This window comes from Myotis nattereri (assembly GCF_964212035.1).
Source record: "Myotis nattereri genome assembly, chromosome: 3".
In the NCBI taxonomy this organism is placed as follows: domain Eukaryota; kingdom Metazoa; phylum Chordata; class Mammalia; order Chiroptera; family Vespertilionidae; genus Myotis; species Myotis nattereri.
In genome coordinates, this window is record NC_138077.1 from 78,107,066 (window position 1) to 78,125,815 (window position 18,750).

Genomic DNA, 18,750 nt, shown 5'->3' on the forward strand with positions numbered 1-18,750 from the left:
GTGATTTTAAAATTAATTTCCTTTCATTTAAAAAATGGAGAAAGTTTTAGAAAGTGCTGATTCTTCCTATTATTCATAATGCTGAACAAGTGGAAAAAACTTAAATTTCCAGCGATAGAATTTTGGTTCTCTGAATTGTGATTTAAACATATGCTGGAATATTACAAAGCCATTAAAATAGTCTTTTCTTAGAATGTGCAGGAAGGTTTATGGCATAATTTTAAAAACAAGAGGAAGCAAAAAGTATGTGTACTTATATTTTCATAAATATATGTATATACACATTTGAATATATAATTCCAAATTTTGCAATTTTATAAGATATATATATATATATATGTAAAAGAAACAAAGGAAAAAGATCATACTATTATCTGTTAACTGTGGGATGTGAAATTATGGCGGATTTTATGTTCTTTGAACATGGCTTTATTTTTTATCTTTTTCCAATATCAGGGGAAAAATGAATAAAAAAAGAAACTATAAGAAGAATGTGGAATTTTTTGAACTTTTGCAAAAGCCAAAATAAGTTTCAGAAGATTCAGTAATTCACTTAAAAAACACACAACTAAAGATTTTTTCGATGTATAAAATGTTTTGTATATCTGCTCAAGCCGTCTGCATAATTCTTGTCACCAAGGCAGGTGTCAAGGCAAGTGTCATTAGTAGGATGCTCCCATGTCTACAGAGCAGCTGAGTGGTCTCTGGATTCTCTCTGTAGCTGCACCTGTCTAAACATTGAGCCCAGGGTGACATTCATTCATTTATTCGGAAGCAGATCTGTAAACATTTTCTATGCTCCAATTGTTCTGAATGAGAGTCTCTTCTGTGTCCCTATTGCTGCCCGTAACCGTAAAAATTCTTTTCCCACTGGTTCTTTTGGAAATTGGTTGAAATTCATGAAGACACCAGTATGTGTGTTATGGACGGAAGCTCAGACTCTCCATCAGGGAGGATGAGGAAACCTTGGACACAGGAGGCAGCTTGCTCTGGGGGAGCTGACTTGGCTGGATTTGGAGCCCCACCAATTCTGGCCTCCTGTCTTCAGTCCTCTGACTTCAGTTCTCTGCTTTCTAAAATGGGAGGCACATGGGGACCATTGTGGGATTAGAACAATACATGTAAAGTGCCTGAATTATGGAAGACAACTAGGTTTTTTTAGTTCTTATTATGCAGATGTTTATTTAAGAAAAAAATAATCCATTTTTCCCTTTTATCAACCATTTTGAGCACTGTGAGATTTTACACTGTCTGGCCAGGTGTCAGGCTGTGTTTAACATTTGTGTAGCTGGAGGTGACCGAGGCTCCAACTACCTCTGAAGTCTCTGCTTTTGTTTTTCCTGCGGCCTTCAGATCACCCTAAGAAATCCTTCTCAAATAGGGTTTGCTTCATACAGTGCGATTAGTTGGCATGCACTCATAGTTCAGAGGGCTGGAGAGTGTCACGCCCAGGGGCAATGGTAAGATTTCTGGGAGGAGGTGGGGAAGGCATGGTTTTCTTTACTAAAATGAGAGAAGAGACTGTGAAAGGTGAGATGCAAAAAAAATAATCACAGATGACTCCTCAGGCAGAGCAAATTTCAAAAGAGCAACTAAAAGAAATGTGGAATTTCAAAATTAATTTTCTCAAATACTTTGTATACACTTACGTACTCTTGAAAAGCATTTACCTGCCCTGATTTCCAATGTTCTCAAATTTTCCATCAGGGAAGGTCTGTATGGATAGGAAGGAGAAGCAAAGCCTTCTGAGCTCTGGTAACTGTGGGAACAAATGAGGAGATTGAGGACAGGGAACTGCAGATGCCTCCTGTCCCCTCCTCTGCAGCCAGGACTCTCAGAGGGGAGAGGGGGACACACAGACACTGGGGTTAGAATTGGAGGGCTGAGGACTGCTCCCCTGGGATTATCGGGGCAGACTGGGAGCCCCCAGGAGGGATGGATGCTGCATGTCCTCACTCTCTGGGTGAGTAGAACTCCAGAGGGAAGCCTGGAGTAGGACCCCAGGCAGGGACCCAGGCTAGCTACTCCCTGAGAGACAATAGGAGATACAAAGACTCCGCCCCTGTTGCCATAAGAACAAAATAGCTCCGCCTCCCACCCCATATACACCAAAGGGAAAGGCACTGGGTTCATTTAAAGACAGGATTCCCTTCCTGAGGCTGAACTCAGATACTAAACTGGGCGAAATATTTTCTTTTGCTCCTCTCCCCTCGATCCTTTGGTGGGGGACTCAAGAGCAAATTCATTTAGAAACAAGTAAAGAAGCTATATTTCTTCTGCACATTTAACATACTGAATATATTTGCAACTTTGAGCCGTACTTATCTTTGTTTATGCAAAACTGTAACTATATCTGACATTTCTTCTTAAAGGTGTTTCTTCCTCACTACAATGTGCAAAGGAAATTTCTTATTATAGAAATAGTGCTGTGGTTTCAGCTGTTGTGCTTCTGTGAAATAAGCTGAGCTTCCTTTCACCAGACACTGAGCAAGTGTCTTGTGAAAATAGCATAAAGGCTCTTGTGAGGGGAGAGCCCTTCCTAGTACACTGGGGCCTTGACTTACAAGTGTCCCGACTAACGAGTTTTTTGAGATACCAGCTGTCTCTTGGTAGATTTTTTGCATTGAGTTGACAGAGTAATTTGAGTTAAGGAGCGCCTTAACGAGCTTGGTCTCAGAATGAATTAAACTCGTAAGTCAAGGCCCCACTGTATCTAGTGATTAAAGTAAAATCAGAATTTGCATGTATTTCTTAAAAAGAAACCTTCAAAAGTCATTGCTGAATTCCCACTCAGCACTGGGGACTCTTTGGTCCTAGCACAGGCCTAGGCACCTTCTGAGAGGGAGATCCAGTACTGAAAAGGTCAGTTCTAGAAATGTCTGTAAAACATACATTTGGCAAATGAATGAAGAAAGAAGCAAAGAAACACTGACAGAGAAGATGTTCCCCTCTGCCGACTTAAAGTTTGCTTTCTAAAGGAGGTTTGAAGCTTCCTACTGTTTTTTCAGCTTCTTTGGATTTCTAAAAGGCAGGGCCTTTGAACTCTAATGGGAGAAAGAGAAGAAAGTGCTGGGCATTCAGAATCATGAGCAGTGGGAATATTGGGGAACCTCAGACCAGCCACTTCATCTCCCTGAACCAGTTTCAATCTGCAAAATAACTAATATGTGATTTTTTAAAGAATATTTTTATCTATTAAATCCACTAGTGTGACATTGGTCAACAAGAACATACAGGTTTTAGGTGTGGGTTCTATGTGACAGGATCTGTATATTGCACCTTGTGCCCAACTCAGGAAGCAACACCAGGCTGGTGAGCAGAAGATGAGGTGTAAAGGTGCATCATGGGTAAACTGGTCACCAGAGGCCAAAGGGCTGGCCTGCGAAGGACCAGGCACAGGAGCCACATCCTGGCGTGAACCTGGTCTGCAGTCAGAGCCCTCTCCTCCCCAAGGCAGGTCATAAAGCAGCTACAGCATTTCTGAACAAGAAATTGAGACACGGGTTTTGACCAAAAAATTAAGATATTTTGAAAATTCATGAATCTATGTGGGATGTCCTAAAGAGGATTAAGATATCATATGTATGTACATGTTAATGAATCAGGTTTATTACAAATATAAAATAAAGGAAATCAAAAAAGAGCTCTTCGCTCAGGAATTCATTCAGCAAGTGTGTGATGTCTACCTGGATCTCGGGGCGGGGCCTTCACAGGTCACCTTTCAGGTGCTGAGAGGGCCTGAGAGACAGACAGGTGAACAAGAACCAAGGCCACACTTTATTTCAGAAGACAGCAAGAGCCATGAAGAAAACAGACTTAGCTTATATGACTAGGGAGCCACAGGGACACAAAGGATTTCTATTGGTGCCCTGACCTATGACTTTAAACGCAGAGGTTCACAGGACAAAGTGTGGGGTCCCAGGTGCTGTGGGTCAGAAACCTGAGGTGGTTCATTGTGTTGCCCTCCTCCCAGGAGGCCTCGGGGGGCCTGCTCATGGGGACGTGGCAGATTCCATTCCTTATGGCACAGTTCCCTTCTGTTCCCTGCCAAAGCCACTCCCAGCTTCCTAGGGCTCCCAAAAATCTTGGCCTTTGATCCCTTCCTCCAGCCTCAAAGCCAGCAACTCAAATGGGGTCCCTCCCTGGCTTCCTGCCCCTCCTTCCCAGCCAGTTTTCACTTTGAAGAACACCTGGTTACTGAGGGCCAGGACCTCGGGGGGAGACACACCTCCTGTGCTTTCTGTAGAGGACCTGGGGTGTGTTGGTGTCAATAATTGTTTATTCACTGATTTTTAACAACAACACCACCAGAAAACTTGAGAGGTTGGCCCACATGGCTGACCTGGCATGGTGGCTAGGTTACCTCTATGACCTGTTTTACCATTCTGACCTCTGTTAGTATTGTGACCTACTGCCAGGTGATATACCATAGGGCTAGATGGGGGCTCCCGAGCAGAGTGACTCCCCAGCAGGCTCAGGAAAGGGCTCCTCAACATATTTAAACTGAGACATGGCTGTTGAGACAGAGCTGGCCCCATGGAGACCTGGGGAAGCCACCCCAAAAGGAGAGGCAGTGCCCCAGGGCAAGGACAGCCAGGCTAGATGGGAACAGCAGAGAGCGGGGGGGGGCGGGGGGGGGGACATAGAGTGCCCTAGTGCGGGTTGAAAATGCTGTCACAGCAGGAAGGCTTTTAGGCACGAGTATAGGGGGATCTGATTTATATTTTTTAAAGATCACTCGGTGATTTGACATTTGAAATGATATTTGACATGTGTCCTGAGAGCCCGGGAGGATTTGGGCAGATGAAGACGGTGAGATGTGCTTCAGGTACAGAAAGTGGACACGGCCTGGAGGCAGGACAGATGAACACTGGGGACCAGAGCACATGCCTCTCAGAGCCTGTGAGTGATGGGACAGGGCAGGGAACCAGAAGACCCTGCATGGAGGGGGCAGGGCAGGGGGAAGGGGTCCTTCCATGGAGAGGACAGGGTAGGGGAGGCAGTAAACCTCCATGGAGGGGGCAGGGCAGGGAGGACAGGGGACCCGCCATGGAGGGGAGAGGGGAGGGAGGAGAGGGGACCCTCCATGGAGGGGAGCGGGCAGGGAGGAGAGGGGACTCTCCATGGAGGGTACAGGTCAGGGAAAAAAGGGCACTCTCCATGAAGGGTGCAGGGCAGTGGGGACAGGGCACCCTCCTTTGAGGGAACATGCAGGGAGGAAAGGGACCCTCCAATGAGGGGACCGGCAGGGAGGAGAGGGGACCCTCCATGGAGGGGAGAAGGCAGGGAGGAGAGGGGACCCACCATGGGGGGACAGCCAGGGAGGAGAGCGGACCCTCAATGGAGGGGACAGGCAGGGAGGAGATAGGACCCTCCATGGAGGGGAGAAGGCAGGGAGGAGAGCAGACACTCCATGGAGGGGAGAAGGCAGGGAGGAGAGGGGACCCTCCATGGAGGGGACAGGCAGGGAGGAGTGGGACCCTCCATGGAGGGGTGGGCCGGGAGGAGAAGGGACTCTCCATGGAGGGTAGAGGGCAGGGAAAAAAGGTGACCCTCCATGAAGGGTGCAGGGTAGTGGGGACAGGGCACCCTCCTTTGAGGGAACATGCAGGAAGGAAAGGGACCCTCCATGGAGGGGTGGGCCGGGAGGAGAAGGGACTCTCCATGGAGGGTACAGGGCAAGGACAAAAGGGGACCCTCCATGGAGGGTGCAGGGCAATGGTGACAGGGAACCCTCCATGGAAGGGACAGTTATGGAGGAGATGGCACCCTCCATGGAGGAGAAGGGCAGGGAGGAGAGGGGACCCTCCATGGAGGGGAACGGCAGGGAAGAGATGGGACCCTCCATGGAGGGGGCAGGGTAGGGAGCAGATGGGACCCTCCATGGAGAGGAAGGGAAGGGAGGAGAGGGGACCCTCCATGGAGGGGAGAAGGCAGGGAGGAGAGGGGACCCTCCATGGGGGGGACAGCCAGGGAGGAGTGGGACCCTCCATGGAGGGGTGGTCCGGGAGGAGAAGGGACTCTCCATGGAGGGTACAGGGCAGGGACAAAAGGGGACCGTCCATGGAGGGTGCAGGGCAGTGGTTACAGGGAACCCTCCATGGAAGGGACAGTTATGGAGGAGATGGGACCCTTCATGGAGGGGAAGGGCAGGGAGGAAAGGGGACCCTCCATGGAGCGGAAGGGCAGGGAGGAGGGAGGAACCTTTATGGAGGGGGCAGGGAAGGGAGCAGATGGGACCCTCCATGGAGGGGAAGGGAAGGGAGGAGAGGGGACCCTCCATGGAGGGGCAGGACAGGGAGGAGATTGTACCCTCCATGGAGGGGGTAGGGTAGGGAGCAGAGGGGACTCTCCATGGAGGGGAAGGGCAGGGAGGAGAGTGGACCCTCCATGGAGGGGCAGGACAGAGAGGAGATTGTACCCTCCATGGAGGGGGCATGGTAGGGAGCAGAGGGGTCCCTGAGTGGAGGGGAAGGGCAGGGAGGAGAGGGGACCCTCCAATGAGGGAGCAGGGTAGGGAGCAGATGGGACCGACCATGGAGGGGAAGGGCAGGGAGGAGGTGGGATCCTTCATGGGAGGAAAGGGCAGGGAGGAGATGGGACCCTCCAATGAGGGGGCAGGGTAGGGAGCAGAGGGGACCCTCCATGCATGGGAAGGGCAGGGAGGAGGTGGGAACCCTTCATGGAGGGGACCCTTCATGGAGGTAAGGGCAGGGAGGAGGTGGGACCCTTCCTGGAGGGGACAAGACAGGGAGGAGATGGGAACATCCATGGAGGAGACGGGTCACGGAGGAGAAGGTACCCTCCATGGAGGGGGGAGTGTAGGGTTATTGGAACCCTCCATGGAGGGGACAGGTAAGGAGGAGTCAGGACCCTCCATGGAGGCCACAGTTCAGGGAGGAGAAGGATCCCTCCGTGGAGGGTATAGGCCAGGGTGGAGAGGGCAGGGATGGGGACAGAGAACCCTACAGGGATGGGCTAGACAGGGAGGAGAGGGGACCCTCAATAAAGGGGACAGATCAGGGAGGAGAAGGATACTTCCAGGGAGAGGAAGGGCAGGGAAGAGATGGGAACCTCCATGGAGGCGATGGGTCAAGAAGGAGAAGGTATCCTCCATGGAGGGGGGAGTGTAGGGGACAGGGAAGGGAGAAGAGGGGACCCTCAATTTTAGTGGCTCTGCGGGAAGGACAAGGGAACCTCCATGGAGTGGGAAGGGAGAGGAGGAGAGGGGACCCTCCATGGAGGGGGCAGGGCAGTGGGGAAGGGAAACAGGGAACCCCAAACAATGGGCTGGGCAGGGAGGAGAGGGGACACTGCATGAAGGAAGGAGGGCAGAGGAAGTGGGGACCCTCCGTGGAGGAGACAGGGCAGTGGGCAGGGAACCCTCCATTGAGGCTACAGGACAGGTGGGGCAGGGGACCCTCCATGGAGGGGTAGGGCAGGGAGGAGAGGGGACACTCCATTGAGGGAAGAAGACAGAGAGGAGAGGTGACCCTCCATGGAGTGGGCTGGGCAGGGAGGAGAAGGGACCCTCCATGGAGGGAGAGAATAAAGAGTAGAGGGGACCATGCATGGAGGTTTCAGGTAAAGAGGAGAGGAGACCTACCATGGAGGTAACAGGGCAGGAAGGAGAGGACCCTCCATGGAAGGGAAGGATAGTGGGAATGGGAACTCTATGTGGAGGGGGAAGTGAAGGGGGTATAGGGAACAGGGAACTCTCCATTGATAGGGCAGGGCAGTGGGGACTGGGAACACGGGACCCTGTATGATTGGCCAGTCAGAGAGTAGAGGGGAATCTCCATGGAGGGGGGAGGGCAGGGAAAGTGGGGATCCTCCATAGAGTTGACTGGGCAGGGAGGAGAGGGGACACTTCCAGGGAGAGGGCAGGGCAGTGGGGACAGGGAAACCTCCATGGAGGCTTCAGGACAGGTGAGGCAGGGAACCCTCCATGGATGGGGCATGGCAGGGGTGTAGAGAACCTCACTTTGAGGAGGATGGGCAGGGAGGATAAGGTTTCCTTCATGGAAGGGGCAGGGCAGGGTGACAGAGAACCTCACTTTGAGGGGGCAAGCAGTGGGGAAAGGGAACCCCAGTTTGAGGGAGAAGGGCAGGGAGGAGACAGAATCCTACATAGAGGGACAGGTCATGCAGGAGAGGGAACAGGCAACTCTCCATGGAGGGGAGAGGCTGGGGGGATAGAGAACCCTACTTTGAGACAGCAAGGATTTCAGCACAGGTCCTTAAATAGATGGCAGGGCAGGGGAGAGAGGACATCCTCCCGGGAGGTAGCAGGGCAGGGAGGACAAAGGACCCCACATAGTCTGAGCAGGATAGTGAGGTTAGGGCACCATCCATGGAGGGGCCAGGGAAGGGAGGACAGGGGAGTAGAGACAGGTAACAGGGGAAACACACCCCTCCATGGAGAGTCCCCTGTTCCCCCATGGTGGGGCCCTTGTTCCCCAGCCCTGCCCCTTCACAGCATTCCCTGTCCTCCCTGTCCATTGGTCCCTCCCCTGGTCCCCTGCCCCCACTGCCCTGCCTTCCCATGGAGGGGCTGCTGTCTCCCCTGCTCTGACCACTCTGTGGTTGGGCACCTTATCCCTCTGCCTTTTCCTTCCATGCCAGGGTCTTCTGTTTCCCTGCCCTGACCCCTCACTCACAGGCATCTGAGGGGCATATGCTCTGGCCTCTCCAGTGTTCATCTCTCCTGCCTTTAGGCTGAGTGTCCACTCTCTGTACCTGAAGTACATTCTCACCTTCTTCATCTGTCTAAATCCTACCTGTGCTCTCAAGACACATCTCAAATATCATTTCAAATGTCAAATCACAAACAGGGGAAGGGGGGTGGGGGTGGGAGGTTAGGGGTGGGAAGTGGGGGATGGGAGTGGGGGGTTGGGGGTGGGGACTTGGGGGGTGGGGGATGGGAGGTGGGGGTGGGGGGAGGGGAGTGGGGGCTAGGGGGTGTGGACTGGGGAATGGGGGGTCAAGAATCAGGGGGGTGGTGTGGGGTGTGAGGTGTGGGTTGTGGGGTGTGGGTAGGGGTGTGGGTAAGAGTGTGAGGTGGGGGTGAGCGGTAGTGGTGGGGGATGGGAGCTGGCAGGTGGGTGGTATGGGGTCGCAGGAGGGGGCTGTGGGTTGGGGGTGTGGTGAGTCCTGTGGGGGCTGGGTGTGGTTGTCGGGTGGCAGGTGGTGGTGGCCTGTGGGGAGTAGGGGGTAGGGTTGGTGGGTGACAGGTGGGGGAGGGAGAAGAGGGAATAGGGGGGATAAATGGTGATGGAAGGAGACTTGACTTGAAGGCAGTGAACACACAATGCAATCTACTGATGATGCAATATAGAATTGCACACCTGACCTATGCAATTTCATTAATGAATGTCACCCAAATACGGTTGATTAAAAGTAAATGAAAGGTGGGTCTTTTGAGGTTGATTAGGTTATGAGGGTGGAGCCCTCATGAATACGATTAATACCCTTTTCAAAGATATCCCATGCTAGACTTATCAGGAGATGACTTTATATGTTATATAAATGTCTAACCACTATTTTGTACACTTGAAACTAATATTGAATGTCATCCCTAATTGAAACTAAATTAAAGTAGTAAAACAATTTTGAATAAAAATGAAAATGCGAATCAGAGTGATCTTTAAAAAATGTAAATCAGATAATTACACTCTGTGCCTAAAAGCCTTAAGCGCTCCAACAGTGGTCAGCTCTCCAGACAGCATCATGCCTGTGAGGGTGTTACACTCCTGGGAGAGGAATGCCCTGTTTTCTTCCTCCAGTAGCTCCCTTCATGGCTCTGGTGATGTGTGGCACTGGTGCAGGGCAGAACTGTGCTTCCTTGAGAGTGAGCTAAGCATCACTTTGGCTGCTTACTTGTAGTGTGGGAGCCAACACAGAAAAAATAAATTTAAGCCTTAAAGGTTCTCACAGCATTTCAACCCACCAAATGGACCTCTATCCTCCCTTCCCTACACTCCAGCCAGCCTGGCTCACCCAGCCTTGAGGAAAGAAGGCAGGGACAGTGCTGCCCGGGAAGCCAGTGAGCATGCATGTGGTCAGAAGTCTGGAGAGAGCTCCAGTTCTCTTAGGACAGAAATGGAGGGATGAATCTGCTGAAATCAGCCACCCATAAGGGGACTCAACTTTTCACTACATGATGACTGGATGACACCTGCATGATCCCACCATGCTCTCGCTCCCCTGTGGCATCCCAGGGGACCCATGGATCATCTACAACAGAAAGCAGCTCTCTGGCCTTTGAGAATCCACAGACCCTCTGCAAAGCCCTTAAGCTCACACGGCTGATCTCAGACTACAGATTCCAGACATCTTCAATCCTGGGAAGCAGCCTCTTTTGACTTTTTCATTCTCCTCCTACAAACAATGCCAGGTCTTTGTCTTCTGTACACTGCTCAAAGATGTGTGAGGACCCAGCGGGTGGCAGCTGGACCTGATATCCCCTGGGACATTTGCTGAGTGGCCTCAGACCCAACACTGACACTGAACTTGAACCTGCATCCATCTGGTGAACACCACTCACCTCTACCTGGGGACTCCCTGAGAACCTACCTCATGCAACTTGAGTGCTTCCAGAGACTCTATCATTAGCGGAGAATAACAGGCACTCGGCAGATGGAGGCAGACAGGGAGGCAGAACATGGTGTGCTCTGGGACTTTTGCTGACCTGTCCCCGGAATCAGTGCTAGTAAAAGCCAGCTTTGGTGCCCTGCCTGGGCCTTCCTGTGCTTACTGGGCCTCAGGAGTGCCTGTCACAAATTGTGAATTGCTTTGTAGATGCAAATAGATTGCCCTGGGCCAATCACATCAAGCATCTGACATTGTTCAGCACCAGAGTTGCTCCCAGGAAGCCCCAGGACCAACAAGCCCAGTGGCCAGCTTCAGAGCACATCAGAGAAGGATACAATTAGCCTCAGAAGTGGCAGATCCAAAGAGAGATCTAGGCAGGCACCAGACCCCGCTGAGATGAATTGCACTCCACGTGGTCAACACCTGTCAGCAGCTTATACACTATACTATAGGCAGGGTACACTGTGGTCGCAGCCAACTAGCCTGAGCATCGACTCAGTACATGCATGGGCCAACAGCCATCAAGAATCAACTGCCACAGGAAGGTTCACATAACACACACGGGACATCCCTGGAGCACTCAACTCAGATGATCAAGAAGAAATTGCCACTGGGTTCCACAGGACTCCTACTACACGAAGCCACACTACCAAAGACCTGGATTTTAATACAAAGAAACAAACACACAGAGGCAGCCAAAATGCTAGGAAACATGCCCCAAATTTAAGAACAGGGGACACATCCAGAAAAAATGCTAAACAAAGTGAGGCAAGCAATATTCCAGATACTGCATATATATATATACATAAAATGGTTGTACGGATGTTAATTGAAGTTAGGTGAAGAATGGATGAAATCAGTAGGAACTTGAAAACTGATAGTAGGCATGAAAATGTATATTTAAGCCATATAAAAGATCCAGTCAGAAATAAAGAGTAAAATCTTTGAAATGAAGAATACACTAGAGAAAATAAATAATTTGATTAAGGAGAGAATCAAATTAGTGATTTGGAAGACAAGGTCACAGAAGACAAAACAGCAAAAAGAAAAAAGAACATTTAAAAATGAGGACTGTTTAGGGGACTTTTGGGACAACATGAAACATTAACAACGTCCACATGATAGGAGTACAAGGAGAAAAGAAAGATTAAGGGACTACACCATATTAAAAGAAATAATGACCAAACAGTTCCCTAACCTGGTGAAGGAAGAGACACACAAGTCCAGGAAGCACAGAGTCCCAAACAAGATGAACCCAAAAAGGCTTGACACCAGGACACATCATCATGAAAATGACAAAGATTAAAGACAGGACATCTTAAAAGCAACAAAAGAAAGACGGTCAGTTACCTACAAGGGAGCTCCCATAAGATTGTCAGCTTATTTCTCTACAGAAACATATCAGGCCAGTAGGGATTGCCACAAACTATTCAAAATAATGACAAGCTAGGACCTTCAACCAAGACTACTTCACCCAGCAAGGCTGTCATTTAAAATTGATGGAGAAATAAAGAGCTTCCTAGACAAGAAACAGCAAAACAAGTGTGTTACCACCAAACCATTAGTATAAGAACTATCAAGAAGGAATAAAAGGGAAACAGAGTTAACAGAATAAAACATATCTACGAATCATCACTTTAAATGTAAGTGGCTTGACTGCTGCAATTAAAAGACATGGTAGCTGAATTGATAAGAAATCAAGAACCATATATATGCAGTCAACAAGAGACCTATCTCAGAATGAAAGATATACAGACAAAAAGCAAGGGGATGGCAAAAGGTATTTCATGCAAATACAAATGAAAAATAAGCCCGGGAGGTAAACCTATATAGCTGACAAAACAGACTTTAAAACAAAGGCTATATTGAGCAATAAGAATGGACACCACAGAATGATAAAGAGAGCAATCCAACAAGAGGATATAACCCTTGCAAACACGTATTTCCTCAACATAAGAGCAAGTAAATGTGTAAATCAAATCCTGATGTACATAAATGGAGAGTTCAACAATAATACAGACGTAGTAGGGGATTTTAACATCCCATTGGAATCAATGGCTGGATCTTCCGCACAGAAAATCAAGAAGCAAAGAGTGGCCTGGTGCTGGACTCTGCAGCAGCAGCAGGAGCACATACACTAAAGCTGGAATGATACAGATGAGATTAGGCTGGCCCCTGCGCAAGGGTGACACTGAAATCAGTGAAGCGTTCCCTTCCCCCTAGCGTGGGACATGCTCTCCTGGCTCCCCTAGGCTCCCCTGACTCCCCTGGGCTGGGGCCCCTGCGGGTGGGGGTGGAGGGAGATGGGCGGGGGCTGGGGGGGGAGGGAGACGGGTGGGGGCTGGGGGGGGAGGGAGAGGTGGGGGGGAGACTTGGGCCCTGACCGCCTCCTGGGTTGGGGCCCCTGCTGGTGGGGGCGGAGGGAGAGGGGCGGAGGCTGGGGGGGGAGGGAGAGGGGTGGGGGCTGGGGGGGGAGGGAGAGGTGGGGGGGAGACTTGGGCACCTTCTCACCCTTGTGCAGGGCGGCCTCATACCTAGTCTTTAAATAAAAAAAAAAAAGATGAGTGGCCTGAAATAACACAATAGATCAAATGGATTTAATTGGTATCTTCAGAGCATTTCACCCTGAAGCAGTAGAATATACATTCTTTTTAAGTGGACATTCAACATTATCTGGATAGACCACATGTTAGGGCACAAAAACAGTCTCAGTAAATTTACGAAGATTGAAATCATATCAAGAATCTTTTCTGGTCATAACTGTATAAAACTAGAAGTCAATGAGAAAAAACTGATATACAAGTGATCTATTACTGAATTGTACACACCTAAAACCACCCTGCCCCAATAAATTTATTAACAGAGACATAAAAACAATGACAAGCAAAAATAAATAAATAAATAAATAAAAATTTGGGGATACATGGTGGTGAGAATTGCATGTCAATATACTTGATGTATACTTAAATGTGGTTAAAACTCTAAATCTTATATTTATTTTACCACAATAAAAATTAGTAATTATAGGATTAAAAAGAAAACAGAAAAAGAAAAAGAAAAACCTGTAAAACACAGAAAGTCTTGGAGGCTAATTAACATGTTACTGAACAATGAATAGATAACAATGAGATCAAGGAAATAATGAAATAATACCTGGAAACACATGGAAATGAGAGCACAACAATCCTCACTCTATGGAGCACAGCATAAGCAGTCCTAAGAGGGAAATTCCTAACATTTCAGGTCTACCTCAAGAAACAAGAAAAATCTGAAATACATCATCTAACTTGACACTTAGAGGAACTAGTGTAAAAGAAAAACAAAGACACCATAAAGTGAGAAGAATAAAGAAAATAATAAAGATCAGAGCAGAAATAAACAAAGCAGCAAAAAACAAATGCAGGTGCTGGACTGGATGGTTTCACAGTGCATTTCATCAAACAGTCAGAGAAGAACTAGCACCTGTTCTCCTCAAACTCATCCAAAACACTCAAGACAAGGGAAGACTCCCAAGCTCATTTTATGAGTTCAGCATTCTCCTAATCCCAAACCAGAATAAGACTTTACAAAGAAAAAAATTATAGGCCAATAGCCCTGATGAATATAGATGCTAAAATCCTCAACAAAATATTGGCAAACTGGATCCAGTAATACATTAAAAAGATTACACACCATAATGAAGTGGGATTTATTCCAGGGATGCAAGCTTTGTACAGTATCTACACATAAAAAACATGATACATCGTAAACAAAATAAATAAAAATCACATGGTTATAACAATAGATGCAGAAAGAGCATCAAAACACAACACCTATTCATTATAACAACTCTCAGCGAAATGTGAATAGAGGGAATTCACCTGAACATAATAAAGATTATGAAGAAGAAAGAAAGAAAAAAAGAAAGAAAAAGAAAGAAGAAAGTGAAAGAAAGGAAGGAAGACAGGAAGAAGTTGAAGAAGATACAAATAAATAAAAGCATATATGGTGTTCAAAGATAGGAAGAATTAACAACATTCAAATGTCCAGTGACGTATTTCAGAGAGCTACAACAAATATCACAAAAATTTATATGGAAACACAAAAAAAAAAACAAAAAACCAACAACAACAAAAAAACCCAACACACACACACACACACACACACACACACACACAAACAAACAAACAACAAAAAAACAACAAAATAAAACCAAACCAATAGCCAGAGTAATCTTGAGAAAGAAGAATAAAGTGGGAGGAATCATGCTACCTGATAACAAACTATACTACGAGGCCATAGTAATAAATATAGCATGGTACTGGCATAAAACACACATAAAGATCATTGGAACAGAATAAAAAGTCCAGAAATAAACCCATACATTTATGGTCAATTAATATTTGACAAAGGACACAAGACTATACAATGTGGTAAAGATAGTCCACTCAATAAATGCTATTGGGAAAATTGGACACATAAGTAGAAAAATAAATGAATGCAGACTACCTTCTTACACCATATTGAAGAAAAAATGCAGAATGGATTAAGACTTGAAAGTGAGATTTGAAACCGTAAAAATTCTAGAAGAAAATAAAGGCAATAAGTTTTCATGGAAATATTTATTTATTCTGATATATCTATTTGGGCAACAGAAACAAAAGAAAAACTAAACAAATGGGACTACATCAATCTAAAAAGTTGTTGCACAGCAAAGGAAACCATCAACAAAATGAAAAGACAACCCACTGAATGGGAGAACATATTTGCCACTGATACATCAGATAAGGGTTTAATATCCAAAATTTATGAAGAACTTAAGAAACTCAACATCATAAGAAAATTAAACAATCCAATTTAAAAATGAGCAAAGAACCTAAACAGACACTTCTCCAGCGAGGATCTGCAGATGATTATTACACAAATAAAAAGATGCTGAGCATCACTAATCATTACAGAAATGGAAATTAAAATCATAGCGAGGTATCACCTCACCTCTGTCAGAATGGCTATCATCAATAAATCAATAAACATCAAGTGCTGGTGAATATGTGGAGAAAAGAGAACTCTCGTGTATTCTTGGTGGGAATGCAGATTGGTGCAACCACTGTGGAAAGCAGTATGAAGTTCCCTCAAAAATTAAAAATAGAACTGCTTTATAACCTAACATTTCCATTTCTGAGAATATCTCTGCAGAAACCTGAAACACTGATCGGAAAGGATATATGCCATGCTATGTTCACGGCAGCATTATTGACAATCGCGAAGATTTCATAGCAGCCCAAGTGCCCAGCAGCAGATAAATGGAGAAAACGCTATGGTACATTAACACAATGGAATACTACTCACCTACACACACACAATAGAAAATGAAGAAAATCTTACCTTTTGCAACAGCATGGATGGAGCCGGTGAGTATTATGCTAAGTGAAGTGAAGTAAGCCAGTCAGAGAAATACAGGTTCCTTATGGTTTCACTTATATGTGGACTCTAATGAACAAAATAAACTACAATCAAAATAGAAAAAGGCTCATAGATACAGAAAACTGACTGAATACTGTCAGAGGGGAGGAGGTTGGGGGACTAGGGGAAAAGTGAAGGGATTAAGCAAAGAAAAGACCTATAGACACAGACAACAGTTTGGTGATTATCAGAGAGAGAGGGGTGTGTGTAGAAGAGGGTTTAGAAAGGATAAATTGTGATTGAAGGAGACCTGACTTGGGTCGGGGGGAGGGCGGTGAGACACATAATTCAACATACAGATGATGTATTACAGAACTGTATACCTGAAAGCTACCTGATTTCATTTCCAATCTCACGCCAATATATTCAATTTAGAAAAAGAGGCCATTGTGGCACATGCTACAACCTGGATGGACCCTGAAGACATGATGCTCAATGAAATAAGCCAGTCACAAAAGGACAAATAGTGTGCGATCCCACTCACATGAGGTCCCTAGAGGCCTCAGAGTCATAGAGGTAAGATGGAGGGTACCAGTAATGGGGGAGTGGATGCAGAGTTGTTGTTTAGTGGGGACAGAGCTTCAGTTGGAGAAGATGAGAACAGTGATGGAGCTGATGGTGGTGAGGGCAGCACGACAATATGAATGTTAAGTTGTGTTAAGGACCACTTAAGACCACTGGATTGTGCCCTGAAAAATAGTTTAAATGGTAAATTTCATTTTGTATATATTACTGTGATAATAATATACCAAAAAAAAAAAAAAAAAAAAGAAGGCACTGTCCTGGGTGTGGGAGAATCGGGTAGAGCTGTTTTCTATGGGCCCTACATGGGTGGTTGGGTCACTGTCAATATCCTGGTTGTGAGATTTTTATAAGATATTATTGAGGGAAACCGGGTCAGATTACATGGGCTACCTCTGCGTTATCTCTTATAAATAATGGGAATCTACAATTATAATTTTAAAAGGTTAAAAAATAAAAGGGGCGACAACCAGATTTGGTTGTCTTGCCCCAGAGAATCTGGTCCAGCAGGTCCCGTTGGGGTCAGGGCTGAGTATAAGGAATTGCACACAGGAACTGGTGGTCAGTGGGATTGAGGGCCACCATCCAGACCAGTGACCTACACAGCTAAGTTCTCATCCCATCATGAAGCTTCCACAGCTTTTAATACAGCTGCTGTGTCTCAGCCACCTCTAATGCGATCACTTGGGGGAACAGCTCCTTCACTGTACCACCTGGTTTCTTAAAGGAGCTTCAAACCTTTTAACAATCTCACAAAACACAACACCGGCAGCACAATCCTCCCACAGTGACCCTCTGCTTCATTAAACCACATCCACCAAGTGACAAGTCTGGGCCTTTTGTGCCATTCCAGGAACGCTGGGCCAGGGTCTCCTCCACAGAGCAGATTCACTTCTCGGTGGCTTGGTTGGGACCAGGGTACAGGGCCCAGGGGTGACACTTACCAAGGACAAGGATGAAGGAAGGCAGCATTGTCGTTGGAAGCACGTGCCTTTTAATCATCTGCAGATCTCAACTGTAGGAAAGATACCTATGCTCTGTTAAAGGTCAGGAAAGAAAAATAATTTTTTCTTTGTACTCAACAGAGTGGTGCTCAAAATTAAGGTAAAAATAATACCGTCTTCATATGCTCTCTCCTTCCATAGATGGCTCCAATTTTCCTGTCAATTTGAATGCAAGATGGAAGAAGTAATGCTGGTGGATGAAGTCAACACATCCCTATTTTAAGGGGTGAAACGAAGATGAGAGACGGAGTGTCACTCATTAAGGTTTCATACTTTACTCTGTGGTCAAGTAGGGAGTTTGTAATTGTCCATCCAAACCTATATCATTAGGGTAATAATGTAGGGCTGTCATGAAGGCCTTTTCAGTGTCTGTACCCCATAAAATCTTGCTCTTTTTGGTTCATGATGTGGGCCAGGGAGCCACCAAAGCTCTCCACACAGTGACTGAGGGCTCCAGGGCTCCCCTGGCTTGTGGATTCAGCTGACAATGAGCACAGCCCCATGGTGTAGAGGTGGGACAGAGGAGTGTTGTCAGGATGGCCTGGGAGCAGCCACTCATGGCTATCCTCGCATCAGGCCAGACCTGACTCACATGGTGAGAGAGGCTCAGAAATGCAGAACAGCACAAACTCCTTGCTACTTGGCACATAGGACAGCACACTCACCCTCTTGTTCCTTCACCTGTGCAGCCAGCCAACTCAGTCACCTTCAGGAAGAACATCCAGAAAGAATAATAAAATAAAAGTACCGCATGCCAATGGACCTAGCACTTCAAAGTACTAAGAGTAAAAAAACTCACTGTCCATGCATTTCTACAGAGAGGCTACTTGCTGTCCAGACCCATACTCTTGCTCTTTTTTTTTCTTCTCCAAAGAAGAAAACACATCATTCTGGAGCCACCGAGATGGAGCAGACGAATGGCCAGCTGTCCACCCAATGATGACAACCGTGGTCTCAGAGAGAATACTATCTGCGGACTCCAGAGAGAGCAGCAGTGGGCTGAGTGGGGAGAGAATTGAGAACTTGGCCTGTGACCAGCACGGTGGTGAGCTGATTTGTCTTGAAGACAGTGAGTCTTAGCACTGCTCTGTGAGCAGGACGGGAATGACTCAGAGAGGACTGGATCAGGGGACTGTGGGAGCCAGAGTGGACCCTTGGACCCTTCCCCCTTCTCTTCTGGCCGGGCTCC

General features: G+C 47.0%; 1 long non-coding RNA gene across 1 annotated transcript; it reads right to left on the bottom strand.

Annotated features, from left to right (window-relative positions):
- Positions 1–1,160: 1,160 nt before the first annotated feature.
- On the bottom strand, positions 1,161–17,775 carry LOC308516838. The gene is made up of 4 exons (XR_013995790.1): positions 17,675–17,775; positions 17,502–17,572; positions 15,958–16,062; positions 1,161–1,759 (listed from the first exon to the last, which is right to left on the bottom strand). It is a non-coding gene; the product is annotated as an uncharacterized lncRNA (long non-coding RNA).
- Between the last annotated feature and the right edge of the window lie 975 nt (positions 17,776–18,750).